The sequence below is a fragment of the Glycine soja genome, chromosome 8 (genome assembly GCF_004193775.1).
Source record: "Glycine soja cultivar W05 chromosome 8, ASM419377v2, whole genome shotgun sequence".
Taxonomy (NCBI): Eukaryota; Viridiplantae; Streptophyta; class Magnoliopsida; order Fabales; family Fabaceae; genus Glycine; species Glycine soja.
Window position 1 is genome coordinate 27,329,957 of NC_041009.1, and position 12,874 is coordinate 27,342,830.

Below are 12,874 nucleotides of genomic sequence, written 5' to 3' on the forward strand. Positions count from 1 at the left end.
TAAGGCAATTGTGAAATAACAGAAATTTTTGCAGGATCTACTTCAATACCCTTATTGGAAATAATGTGGCCTAAAACTATACCTTGCTCAACCATAAAATGACATTTTTCAAAATTTAGAACAAGGTTAGTTTCAATGCATCTATTCAAAACTTTTTCCAAACTATTCAAACAACCATCAAAAGAGGATCCATATACAGTGAAATCATCCATAAACACCTCTATGCAATTTTCTAAAAAATCACTGAAAATACTAATCATGCACCGCTGGAAGGTACCAGGGGCATTGCACAGGCCGAAAGGCATCCTCCTATAAGCAAAAGTGCCGAAGGGGCAGGTGAATGTGGTCTTTTCCTGATCCTCAGGAGCAATAGTAATTTGCATATAACCAGAAAAACCATCAAGGAAATAGTAGTGGGATTTACCTGCCAGGCGTTCAAGCATCTGGTCAATGAATGGCAGGGGAAAATGGTCCTTTTTGGTAACCTGGTTCAGCCTCCTATGGTCAATGCAGACTCTCCAACTGTTCTGCACCCGAGTAGGAATCAGCTCCTCCTTCTCATTTCTGATCACTGTGAGGCCAGTCTTCTTCGGGACTACCTGGACGGAACTCACCCATTGGCTATCGGAGATAGGATAAATGATTCCAGCTTGCAAAAGCTTGGTTATCTCCTTCTTTACTACATCAAGAATCACCGGGTTGAGTCTTCTTTGTGGTTGTCTTACTGGTTTAGCTCCATCCTCTAAATTTATTCGATGCATACATGTGGATGGGCTAATACCAGGAATGTCCGCCAGGGTCCAGCCTATAGCCTTCTTATGCTTCTTGAGAACTGACAACAACTTCTCCTCTTGTTCATCAGCAAGGGAGGCAGATATAATCACTGGAAAACTCTTGCTATCATCCAAGTAAGCGTATTTTAAATTTGATGGCAGAGGCTTCAATTCTGGTGTGGTCGGCTGGACAGTGGTAGAAGGAGATGGTTTCTCAGCCTTTACCTCATAAAGAAAGTCAGAGGTATGTGTACTTCCTGAAACATGGTTAGTCCTATCTGACTCTATAAAATCAATCTCAAGAGGTAAAACACCACCACCAGGCATGCAATCAATATCACTCTCAGATTCACTCTCAGCATCAAATTCAGACATATGATCAAGTACAATTTCAGACTCAATGCATGAAGAGTGAGAGGCATGCAGATTAGAATAAAGATCAGTCATGTATTCATCAACAACATGGTCAATTATTTCAGCACGAAATACAGAAATATCTTCAGATGGGTATTTCATAGCATCCAGAATATTAAAATGAACAGTTATGTCACCAAATTCCATAGACAGTGTGCCTGCATAAACGTCTATCTTAGTTCTAGCAGTTTTCATAAAGGGTCTGCCTAGAATGATGGGAACTGATCCTTGAGAAAATCCATCTTCCATATTCAAAATATAAAAATCAACAGGGAAAATCAGTTCACCAACTCTAACTAAGACATCTTCTATGAAACCAACAGGGTAGGCAACACTTCTATTAGCTAAATGAATTACCACATCAGTTGACTGCAAGGGGCCTAGAGATAGAGAATTAAAAATAGACAGAGGCATAACACTAACAGAACTCCTAAATCTAGCATGGCATTGTCAAACTTACTATTCCCTATGATACAAGGTATGCTGAATGTACCTGGATCTTTGCATTTTTCAGGAATTTGAGGAACAGATTTACCAATCAATGCGGAGACATTTCTGCCCATGCTAATTCGTTCACTTCCTTTAAGCTTCCGCTTATTAGTGCACAGCTCCTTCAAGAATTTGGCATATCTTGGAATTTGCTTTATTGCATCCAACAGAGGTATGTTTACCTCTACTTTTCTAAACGTTTCCAAGATCTCTTTCTCTGCCTCTTCCATTTTTTTGTTGGAAACTGCTCTTGGAGGGAATGGAAGAGGGGGAATGTGCTGCTTCTGCAAATCAGAATTACCTGTGGAAGAAGATTCTCCTACACAGAAATTGTTAGGTAAATTTTTGTCATCACCTTTTTCTGGAATAGAGTGAAGTTTGGCAGGCTCATTTGCAGATGAGGACGGTGCTACGGGTTGATGTCCTTGACATTGCTTTCCCGACCTCAATGAAATGGCACTGACATTTTTGGGATTTTGGACAGCTTGAGAAGGCAGCTTGTCAGAATTCTGGGACTGTTGTTGATTCAATTGGGTAGCTAATTGTCCCATCTGATTGGTTAAGCTCTGAGTGGAGGCTCTGGTCTCTTGCTGAAACTGCATGTTCTGCATAGTCATTTGCCTCACAAGTTCTTCGAGGGAAGGTTGTGGAGGGGCCTCAACTGTTGGCTGTTTCTGGGGTTGTTGCTGTTGTTGGATTGGTGGAGGAATGTATGGTCTGCTTGGGCCAGCAGCATTTTGGAAGGAAGGAGCAGGCTGCTATTGTTGTTGCTGAGGGTTGGACCATCTGAGGTTAGGGTGATTCCTCCATCCAGGGTTGTATCTGTTGCTGGAAAGGTCATAATTGTTCTGCTGTGGTTGATTTTGCTGCTGAGGTTGAGGAGGTCTATTGTAAATATTTGCAGCATAAGCTTCAGGCTGCTCAATTGCTCCAGGTTGCTGCATGGAAGGGCAAAGGTCTGTATGGTGGTCAGCAGAGGAGCACAAACCACAAACTCTTGCGACAGGTACAGATTTCTGATTCAAGGCCAGCTGGGTTACCAAGTTGACCAACGCATCCAGTTTGCCTTCAAGCTTTTTAGTTTCAGATGATGCAGATGGGTTTGTAGCTACCTCATGCACTCCTCTAATGACTATGGCATCATTTCTGGCACTAAACTGCTGGGAGTTGGAGGCCATCTTCTCAATTAAATTTCTGGCTTCAGCAGGAGTCATGTCTCCAAGGGCTCCACCACTGGCAGCATCTATCATACTTCTCTCCATATTACTGAGTCCTTCATAAAAGTATTGGAGAAGAAGCTGTTCTGAAATCTGATGGTGGGGGCAACTGGCACATAGTTTCTTAAATCTCTCCCAGTACTCATACAGGCTCTCTCCACTGAGTTGTCTAATACCTGAGATATCCTTCCTGATGGTTGTGGTCCTGGAAGCAGGGAAAAATTTTTCTAAGAATACTCTCTTAAGGTCATCCCAGCTCGTGATGGACCTTGGAGCAAGGTAATACAGCCAGTCCTTTGCCACTCCCTCTAATGAGTGAGGAAAAGCCTTCAGAAATATGTGATCCTCTTGGACATCTGGGGGTTTCATGGTGGAGCAGACAATGTGAAATTCTTTCAAATGTTTGTGCGGGTCTTCACCTGCAAGGCCATGAAACTTTGGAAGCAAATGAATCAGTCCAGTTTTAAGAACATATGGGACATCCTCATCAGGGTATTGGATGCACAAGCTTTCATAGGTGAAATCAGGTGCAGCCATTTCCCTTAGAGTCCTCTCACGAGGTGGAGGTTGTGCCATGTTCTCAGAATGTGCAAAATCAGAATGCTCAGAATCAGAATGCTCAAAATTATAATGCTCAAGATCAGGATGTTCAAAATCACCAATAACAGAATGCACAGATTCACCAGTTATGGAATGCTCAGAATGATCAAAAGGTATAAAATGATGCCTAACTAATCTATGAAATGTCCTATCTATCTCAGGATCAAAGGGTTGTAAGTCAGATGGATTGCCTCTAGTCATACACTACATTCAGCATGCACACAACTAGTTGCCTTGTCATGTAAATAAAGGTGTAGGTTTGAACTACAGCTACCCTCAAATGATATCCAAATGACTTGAAATTTTGTGAGCAACCTTATAAAATGATGAGAAGATAGCACAAAAACTTTCAGACAAAAATTCAAAGTCTAACTATGAAAGCTAAAATTGGTAGTTTAAGAAAAATAAGTGAATAAAACTTGAAAAATAAAAAACTTTGACAGAATCGCTTTTTTTGGACGATGGAGACCCCAGCCAGCCTACGGCGGGCTGCCACAGCGTAGGAAATTTCTTTCTACCCCAAATGCATATATAATAATTGCGATTCTGATAACCGGAGCAAAAGTTATGGCCGTTTGAAGTTTTGACAAACACAAAATTTGCTAGTTTTTTGGAACTTTCAAATCTGACCAAACTAAAGGCTCTAGCTATTTTTCCCACAAAACATGGATTAAAAGAAGTTACCACAAAAAAATTCAGCCAAAAATAACAACCCTAGCTACTAAAACAAAAAATCCCAATTAATTCAGCATGGGTGGTCGCTAAAATCCGTCTCTAGCTGATTTCTACTACTACTCTGTTTTTGCCGCAAGCTGATTTCTACTACTACTCTGTTTTCAAGCACAATCTTCACAGCAAAACACACAAGACTGAAACAGGGGAAACGCTTAATGGGAAAACTGAAACAGAACACACATTAAACAAAATACGAGGACACTAAACAACACTAACACAATACTAACAATTAAACATAAAACACGAAAGGATTAAACACACAACACTAGCTAGCTATTATGAACCTTTGGACACTGCTCCCCGGCAACGGCGCCAAATTTGATCGAGGTCGTACCCGAATCAAATAAACATGAAAATGCAGTAACTAGGAAGTGATCCTAGGTCGTTTCCCAACGAGCAGTGACAAGCCAAATGTTCATAATATGCTTGCAGTAACAGTAACGATGGGGGGAGGGGGGGTTTGGTTGTTTGGTAATTAAAGAGCAGAACAAATAAAATGGAATACGAAACTACTAATATTAAAAACGGGTTGTTTCCTCTGATTCAGAAGCCACTCTCTTATCCTGGGTTATGGAGAATTCGTCCCTAACAGTCAACCACTTAATCCAACCCTATTTCAATTTACTAAGCGAAAATCAACTTAGGGTTTTCAATACGTGATTAGGCACCACATACACCAGTTAGCCCTTCGTCCATTAAGCATGAACGCAAGTTAGGCTCAGAGGCAATTAATCGAACACGAAGCGTGCACTGATTAATATTCACGAAATTGGGATAACTGGTGAAGGGAAAACTGCCAGGAAACCACATTACAAGCGAAACCTCAAAGAGAGTTGGGCTTCGTCCTCAAAAGGAAACAACACTAGAAAATCTAGCCTTCCATGGATTCAAACAGAAAACGCAATTGAAACATGAAGCAGAAACGTAAATGAACGGAAACGTAAATGAACAAAAACGTAAACGAACAAAAATGTAAAATGGAACAGAAACGTAAATGAGAGTAAAAGAAGAAGCAAGAACGAAATTGTAATTAGAAGCAGAAAACGTAAAATTGCATTACGAACTCAGAAGTAGCAAAACAGAAAAACGAAAAACCCTAAAACAAAGCTCTGAATAATGAATAGCATCACAGAATAGAATGCCCTGCACGAATCCCAAGGCAGCTATTTAAAAAGAGTCCCTCAAAGTCACTGGGCCCTATTACAATACTCTGGCCCAAAACGAAATAAACACTGAACAACATAAAATAAAATTGCGAAATTTCCTAATTAGAAATTAACTAAGGTAAGCGCTGCTTTATTTGCCCTCTTCAAGTCCACAACCAAAATCCGGATTAAGCCCAATGTTTCATTAATTCCTGAAATTAGATTAAAAACATCAAATTAGCTAAATGAGCCCAAATAATAAAACTGCCTAATTAATTGACAATTAAGACCAAACAATAATTAAAATGGTGCAAAAAGGGTTTAGAAAATAGAAGAAAATGATGGCACATCAGGGGGCTTGACCCATGCGGGCGTTGAAGAGACGGCATGGGCATCTCCTTCCTTCCTTTTTGCCCCTGTTGTCCCGATTCTTTTGGCATTCGCACTTGTGGAGGAAACGTAATCGAACTTTCCTCTTTTCAACCCTACCTCGATTCTTTCCCCGGCGAACACTAGGTCCGCGAAGCTGGACGACATGTAACCTACTAGCTTCTCATAGTAGAACACCGGCAGAGTGTCTACCATCATGGTGATCATCTCTCTCTCAACCATGGGAGGAGCTACTTGTGCCGCCAGGTCTCTCCATCGCTGTGCGTATTCTTTAAAGGTTTCGCCCTCTTTCTTGAACATATTCTGCAGCTGAGTGCGATCGGGAGCCATATCGGAATTGTACTGATATTGCCTTAGGAAGGCAGTAATCAGATCCTTCCAAGTACGGATACGGGAGGCTTCCAAATTAGTGTACCAAACTACCGCGGCTCCGGCCAAGCTATCTTGAAAAAAGTGTATTAATAGCTTCTCATCCTTAGAGTGTGCGCCCATCTTGCGACAGTACATCTTGAGATGGTTTTTGGGACAAGTCCTCCCTTTATACTTGTCGAAGTCCGGCACTTTGAACTTCGGGGGAATAACAACATCGGGTACCAAGCAAAGATCCATCATGTCTGCGAACGGATAGTCCCCAAATCCTTCCACGGCTCTCAATCTTTCCTCGAGGAGATCGAGCTTCCTCCTTTCTTCAGTTGCCGGGGGTGGTCCTTCCGTGGACAAAACTATTGGTTGTGTCGCGATGTTGGGTTGAGGCAACGTGCTAGGTGCCGGCCCTTCGGGGATCGGGGGATAGAACTCGACATCCCTTCGAGCATAGTCTTGTGGGTCTTTGTGGACCTCGTCGGGCTGTTGAGGAGGCTCTCTTTCAAGGACGGGAGAAGCAATATGGCCCGCATCGTCTTGCAAGACGGGTGGTGAGTAGTTGGGCGGCAATCCATAAGGGTAAGCCGCTCGGTTGTATCCCAGGTGAGGGTTGCCATCGTGCCCCAGTGTGTCCCTTCCCCGTCCTACTATGTTTGAGGGAGGATGGTGCGCAGTTGCCAAGAGAGTTGGGTCTGCTTCGGCAGCCGAACTGACAGCAGCAGCGGTGGCCGCGTTTTTCTCCATGAGCTGCCTCATTCCTAACATGGCCTCCATCATGGAGGCTGTCATACCCTAATTTCGTCCGGGGACCTTTGCTTAATGACATGCGACCTTTCTTTGGTCCTTGTGAGGTGCTTGGCACCCATCATTAGGCAATTTGTGAAATTCCGGGACATGCCGAAAAACAAAAGAAAATATTGATGCACAATCTGTAAGGTTCCGTGACACATCGGAAATCAAATGGAAGCATCGTTGCATAAATAAGTGAGGTTCCGTAACATTCCGTAAGTCAAAAAGGGGATGATTATGTAATCCACAAGGTTCCGTAACATTACGGAAAGAAAACAAGTATCGTTACAAAATTCGTAAGTTTCCGTAAATTTACAAAAAAAAGAATCACAAAAAAGGGCAAGGGGTGTACTTAGTAAAATGGGGGGTGCAAACAATAATTTTCAAATCTGGGCCCTTCTAGAGGTTTCTGGGCAATTTCTTGCTTAAGGTTGAAGTAACCTAGCTCGCCTGGGCGAGCTGAGCTCGCCTGGGCGAGCTAGATGGCCACCACACCCCCCGTTTTGTTGAAAAATGGGATTCCAGGGCTTCCGGGACACCCGTAATGCTTCCGTAAAATTCCCATAACTCTAAATAAGCATAATTAACTTAATACGGGTGAGGCGGAAGAGAAAAAAAGAAGAAAATCAAGTCCTATATGCTTCCGTAAGGCTTCCGTAACTTTTCCGTAAATTATGAAAGAAGGGGGGTGAACTTATCAAAATTGGGGGGTACAAATAGCAATTTCGAAATTTTGAGTTGGGCCTTCCAGAATGTTTTTTGAAGCTGGGTTGCTTCTGGAGGGAGCAACCCAGCTCGCCTGGGCGAGCTAAGGTCGCCTGGGCGAGCTGGGCGGCAACCTGCTCCCCCTTTTTCCTATAAATAGGCTGAAGGAGGCTGTTCTAAGGATCCCTCAGCCCCCTGGCTATGTATTTCAGCTGTTTTGGGTGAAAAAAATTGTTTCCGTGAAGAAAATCCAAGCCGAGGTGCTTCCGTAACGCTTCCGAGATGTTTCCGTAAGCAAATCCGTGAAGGTTTTCGTCCGTTCTTCATCGTTCTTCATCCGTTCTTCGTTCTTCAACGGGTAAGTTTTCGAATCCAAGACTTTCAATTCATTTCTTGTTTTTTTAAGCTTTCATCTTTATTTTCGATTTCTTTTCTTCCGTCTTTAACGCGCTTTTACCGTTTATTTAAGCCGTTTTCTCACCTAATAAATGATAAAATGAATTTCAACCGATCATTTGTGTTGTAATCTCATTTAATCACTTTTAAAATGAAATCTAACCGATCGTTCACGCTATAACCTCGGTTAAACCAAAAAAAGTAAAATAATAATAAAATAATCAAAATATCTTGAAAAATAATAATAAAATAATCAAAATATCTTTGAATAAAATAAATCAAAAAAATCAATCGGACGTTTTTCTTTGGAAGTTTCCTTGAATGAATTGATTAATAACCAAAGTGAAACTAAGATTAAAATAGACTCACAAATCAAGTTTTGTCCGAAAATCACTAAAAACCGTTTTAAGGTCCAACGCCTTAAACGGTCCTCTTTGCTTTTATCGGTTAACATGGACCGTTGAAAAGCATAAAATCAACATGTAACTTTACCGCTTTTGCAAGAACTACGTAGGTCTGATTTCCTCATCGCAATTGAGGATACGTAGGAGCAAAAGCCCCGCTTTTGTCGACCACCCCAAGAGATCGTTAATGGTCCAATGCCTTAACGTTTCTCTCCTTTCAAAAACAAGAGATCGTTAATGGTCCAATGTCTTAACGTTTCTCTCCTTTCAAAAACAAGATATCGTTAATGGTCCAACGCCTTAACGTTTCTCATCTTTCAAAATCAAAAGACCGTTTAATGGTCCAACACCTTAAATGACCTTTTGTTCAATAAAAACATACTTTGCAAAAAAGACAAAAACAACTTAACCAAACCCTTTGTTCCGAAAGAACTACGTAGGTCTGATTTCCTCATCGCAAATTGAGGAATACGTAGGAGCAAAGGGAAACACCCTTGTCGACCACAAAAAAGGAAAAATATAAAAAGGGTATAAAGGATATAAGGACATAAAAGGGAACATAAAAAATCAAAGTCATGTTTGCACATTCGATTAAAGGCCGCCGTCCCTTGGGACGGACGTGTGGGGTGCTAATACCTTCCCCGTGCGTAAATACAACTCCCAAACCTTTCACTTAAAAGTTCATAGATCGCGTCTTTTCCGGTTTTTCCGACATTTTCCTCAAATAAACGTTGGTGGCGACTCCGCGCGCATTCCTTTCGTGGAACACGCATCCCGCGAGTCACGCGTTGCCCTCCCGCTGAAGGGTAGGTTGCGACAGAGGCCATCTGTTCTTTCAGAGCCAACATGTCGGCTTTCATCTGTTCCCGTGTCTCCTCTTGATCACCCATCGTTCTAGATTTGAATCTGGTGCGATAGGGATGCCTTGTGGCACGTTTAGTTATGTTGTTTTTCCCTAAAAAACCAAACGTGAGGAGTGGGTAAAGAAAGAAAGAATGCATGCTAGAGATAAAATGTAGGAGTGATTTGATTCGCACAAGCTTTTTGGAGTAGAAACATGTGACCAACTCATTTTATTTCAAAAAGTGGTATCTAGTCAAGGTTTGAGAGACCATACAAGTTTCCTAGCGATTTCTAATTATGTGGGCCATTAAGTCTATCATATGCTGACAATAGCCGAGAAGCCTATGAATTTCTTCGGGGGCGGAGTAGGTGTCTGCCATCGCCTTGGCCTTGGCTAATAATCGGGGAAGTTCCTGACTCCCGTTCAAGGTAAGAGCAAACCGATCTATCCACATGGTTGCCTCTTGGTGTAAAGAGTCGATCACCCTTCCTCTAGCCTCTTTTTCCGCGTATACTTGGGCATACTCGTCCGCGATCCTATGCTCGTGGGCCGTGGCTAGACCTAACTCTTCTTGGTACTTGGCGATGATAGCTAGCATGTTGGTCTCCGTCTCGCATATACGCTGAGACAAGCTTCTTTTGGACCTTGAACAGGCAACTAACTCCTCTTTCAAAACCATGCTATGTGCTCGCGATTGGTCCCTCTCTTCCCTTCGCAGCTTGAGTTCATTGTTGCTACCCCACAGAGCTCCACGAAATTTGTTCCGGCCATACTCTTCCTTGCGAGCTCTCTTGGTCTCTTGTTCAAGGGCTCGTGCGGTAGTTGCATTCTCTTCCCGTAATCCGGCACACTCCTTCCGGATGTGTGTAGCGGCCAACTTGAACTTCTCTTTGGCAAGTTTCGCCTTTCCTAACTCGCTTTTGAGAGCTTGGACTTCTTCGTCCACTTCCGGTGCTTCCAAACTCTCTTCGCTGACGACTTTTAACTTGGCGAGCCAATCTAAACCTCGTATATGAACTTTCAGCCATTCATGGTACCCACCAATGATACCATTACGAATGCCCCTAAGTTCTTGAAATTTTGTGCGCCGAAATCCCTCACAAGGAAAGGAGACATGCTTTCTTCCGTCGGTGCTCCCCTCATGGGGTACCCTAGTTGTCTTATAGTGAGCGTGCGATTGTAGTTAATACAACCCCTCCTTCCTATCAGCGGAATGTTTGGGTACCCTCCACATGAGAAAAGGACTCCCTCCTTTCCTTCCTTCCATCGGGGGAACCAATTGATTGTTCTACCTCCTATCCCAGCCAAAAGCTGGTCCCAATCTATTCTTCTCTTTTCAGTACACGAGCGATGGCTCTGGAGCGGACATGGATGCCTCGTGTCTTGCTGGAACAGGTGTGAAACCAACCAAACATAGAGGGCGGGCAAGCAACAGATGATCCGTGCGCTACTTTTTTCGCACCTTTGGTTAAATGTGTCAAATAAATCTGCCAAGACAGCTACCACCGGACTTTCCTTGCTATGGTGGTATGCAAGGAAAGCGTCGATTGCTGCTAGGTCCACCAAACCATCTACGTTTGGAAAGAGGACAACCCCAAAAATTAGCAAAGCTAACACATCCATAAACAGGACCCAATCTCCTTGATTGGCCATACCCCTCGCCTTGTCTTCTAGGTACTTCCGTGGTAGGCCCGCTATGCCGTTCCGAGTCTGTTTTATGCGGTCCAAACCTCTTGCTGAATACTTGACCACAGTTGCAATTCTGCTCAAAGAGGGGAGACACCCGGAGGAAAGGTATGGTTTTCTTCCCCCAAGAGGACATCCTAGAATTTCCTCAAATTCTTCAATGGTTGGTACCAATTGGAAGTCTCCGAACGTGAAGCATCTCAAAGGCTGGTCGTAGTATTGGGTGAGTGATGCAATGGCTTCTATGGATATCTCTGCTATGGTCAACTCTAAGATCTTTCCATAAATCCTGCGGAAGGCTTGCATTTGGAGGGGTTCCATCAACCGCCCTAATTCCTTGATGCTGGTGGTATCTAGGCCTTTAACCTTGACTTGGTAAAACCTCTTGCCGGTTTGATTTGTCCCCATGCTTACTAAAGTGAGACAAAAAGCTGGTGCAAATCAAAACTCCGATATCTCATGGGTGGAATGGATGAATGCATGAAGGAATGCATATGACACAGATGCAACTTAGGAATGCGGGGGCCCGAGGAATTGTCTCCTTCTTAGATACAACATCTAGGGGTAGCAAAGTGCCCCAACATATGTTTTTTTTTTTTTTTTAAGAAGGTGACACGGACCCTCCGTTGGTTTGTTTACAGAGGGGATCAAGACAGAACCCGTATGCGATGCATATGCAAAAGACGCAATACGGGAATGTACATAGTATGACAATATTCACTGAACATAAGCAAAAGGGTATATGACTATTTATGCATGGCAGTGTGAAAAAATGGCACGCAGCGTGTTTGCTCCGTGCCCCTATTTAAGGGACCTATAAGGGAGAGAGCTAACTAGGCATTTAGTGATAACCCCCAAGATAGTCATATCTCTCTTGATGGTTTCTAGAGGTATCATCCTCTTCGAAGAACATATTGCAGCAGTAGGGACTACTAGCAACAATAAGTTTTCAAAGAGAAAAGCTCTAGATGAGGGTTCACTGTAATCAAGCAAGTCGGAGACCTAGCATGATCACAGATTCACCTCCACTCCTTATGTTCCCATGAACCTGGGTATAGGGCCCTTTTTCACTCACAGTGTGTGAAAATAGTGTTGGTGTTTATGCGCATCAAATGAATAAATATTTACTTCATGCATACATTTTAAAACGCACTAAAAGCAACAAAGAGTTTATATACACAAGAACATAATGAAGGGAAACCAACAAAGGGGTAAGTCATGGTAAAACATTGCACAAGATTAAATGGCCTAACTCTCTAAAAACAGTCCCCAGTGGAGTCGCCAACTGTCGCAACCTACCCTTCGGCGGGAGGGCGACGCGAGACTCGCGGGATGCGTGTTCAACAAAAGGAATATGCGCGGAGTCGCCACCAATGTTTATTTGAGGAAAACGTCGGAAAAACCGGAAAAGACGCGATCTACGAACTTTTAAGTGAAAGGCTCGGGAGTTGTATTTACGCACGGGGAAGGTATTAGCACCCCACACGTCCATCCCAAGGGACGGCAGCCTTTAATCGAATGTGCAAACATGACTTTGATTTTTTATGTTCCCTTTTTATGTCTTTATATCCTTTATACCCTTTTTATTTTTACTCTTTTTGTGGTCGACAAGGGTGTTTCCCTTTGCTCCTACGTATTCCTCAATTGCGATGAGGAAATCAGACCTACGTAGTTCTTTTTTATCAAGTGATTTCTTTTTTACTTAAGAGGTGATCATTTTAAGGCGTTGGACCTTGAAAATGATCCATTTTACTTAGTAAGAAATTGAAATGACAAACTTCAAAAAAACTATTTTTTATGGACGAGCTTGACTAGGCGAGTTGATTTTAGCCTTAGTTTCACTTTAGTTATTAGTCAATTCCATTAAAAATGAGAAATCCCAAAGAGAAAACGTCCGATTGATTTTCCGCTTTATTTTACTAAA

The 12,874-nt window shown here is 42.7% G+C and overlaps 1 non-coding gene across 1 annotated transcript; it reads left to right on the top strand.

Moving 5' to 3' along the window:
* Positions 1–2,984: 2,984 nt before the first annotated feature.
* LOC114424869 lies at positions 2,985–3,091 on the top strand. Its single transcript, XR_003669159.1, has one exon. It is a non-coding gene; the product is annotated as a small nucleolar RNA R71 (small nucleolar RNA).
* The last annotated feature ends 9,783 nt before the right edge of the window (positions 3,092–12,874 follow it).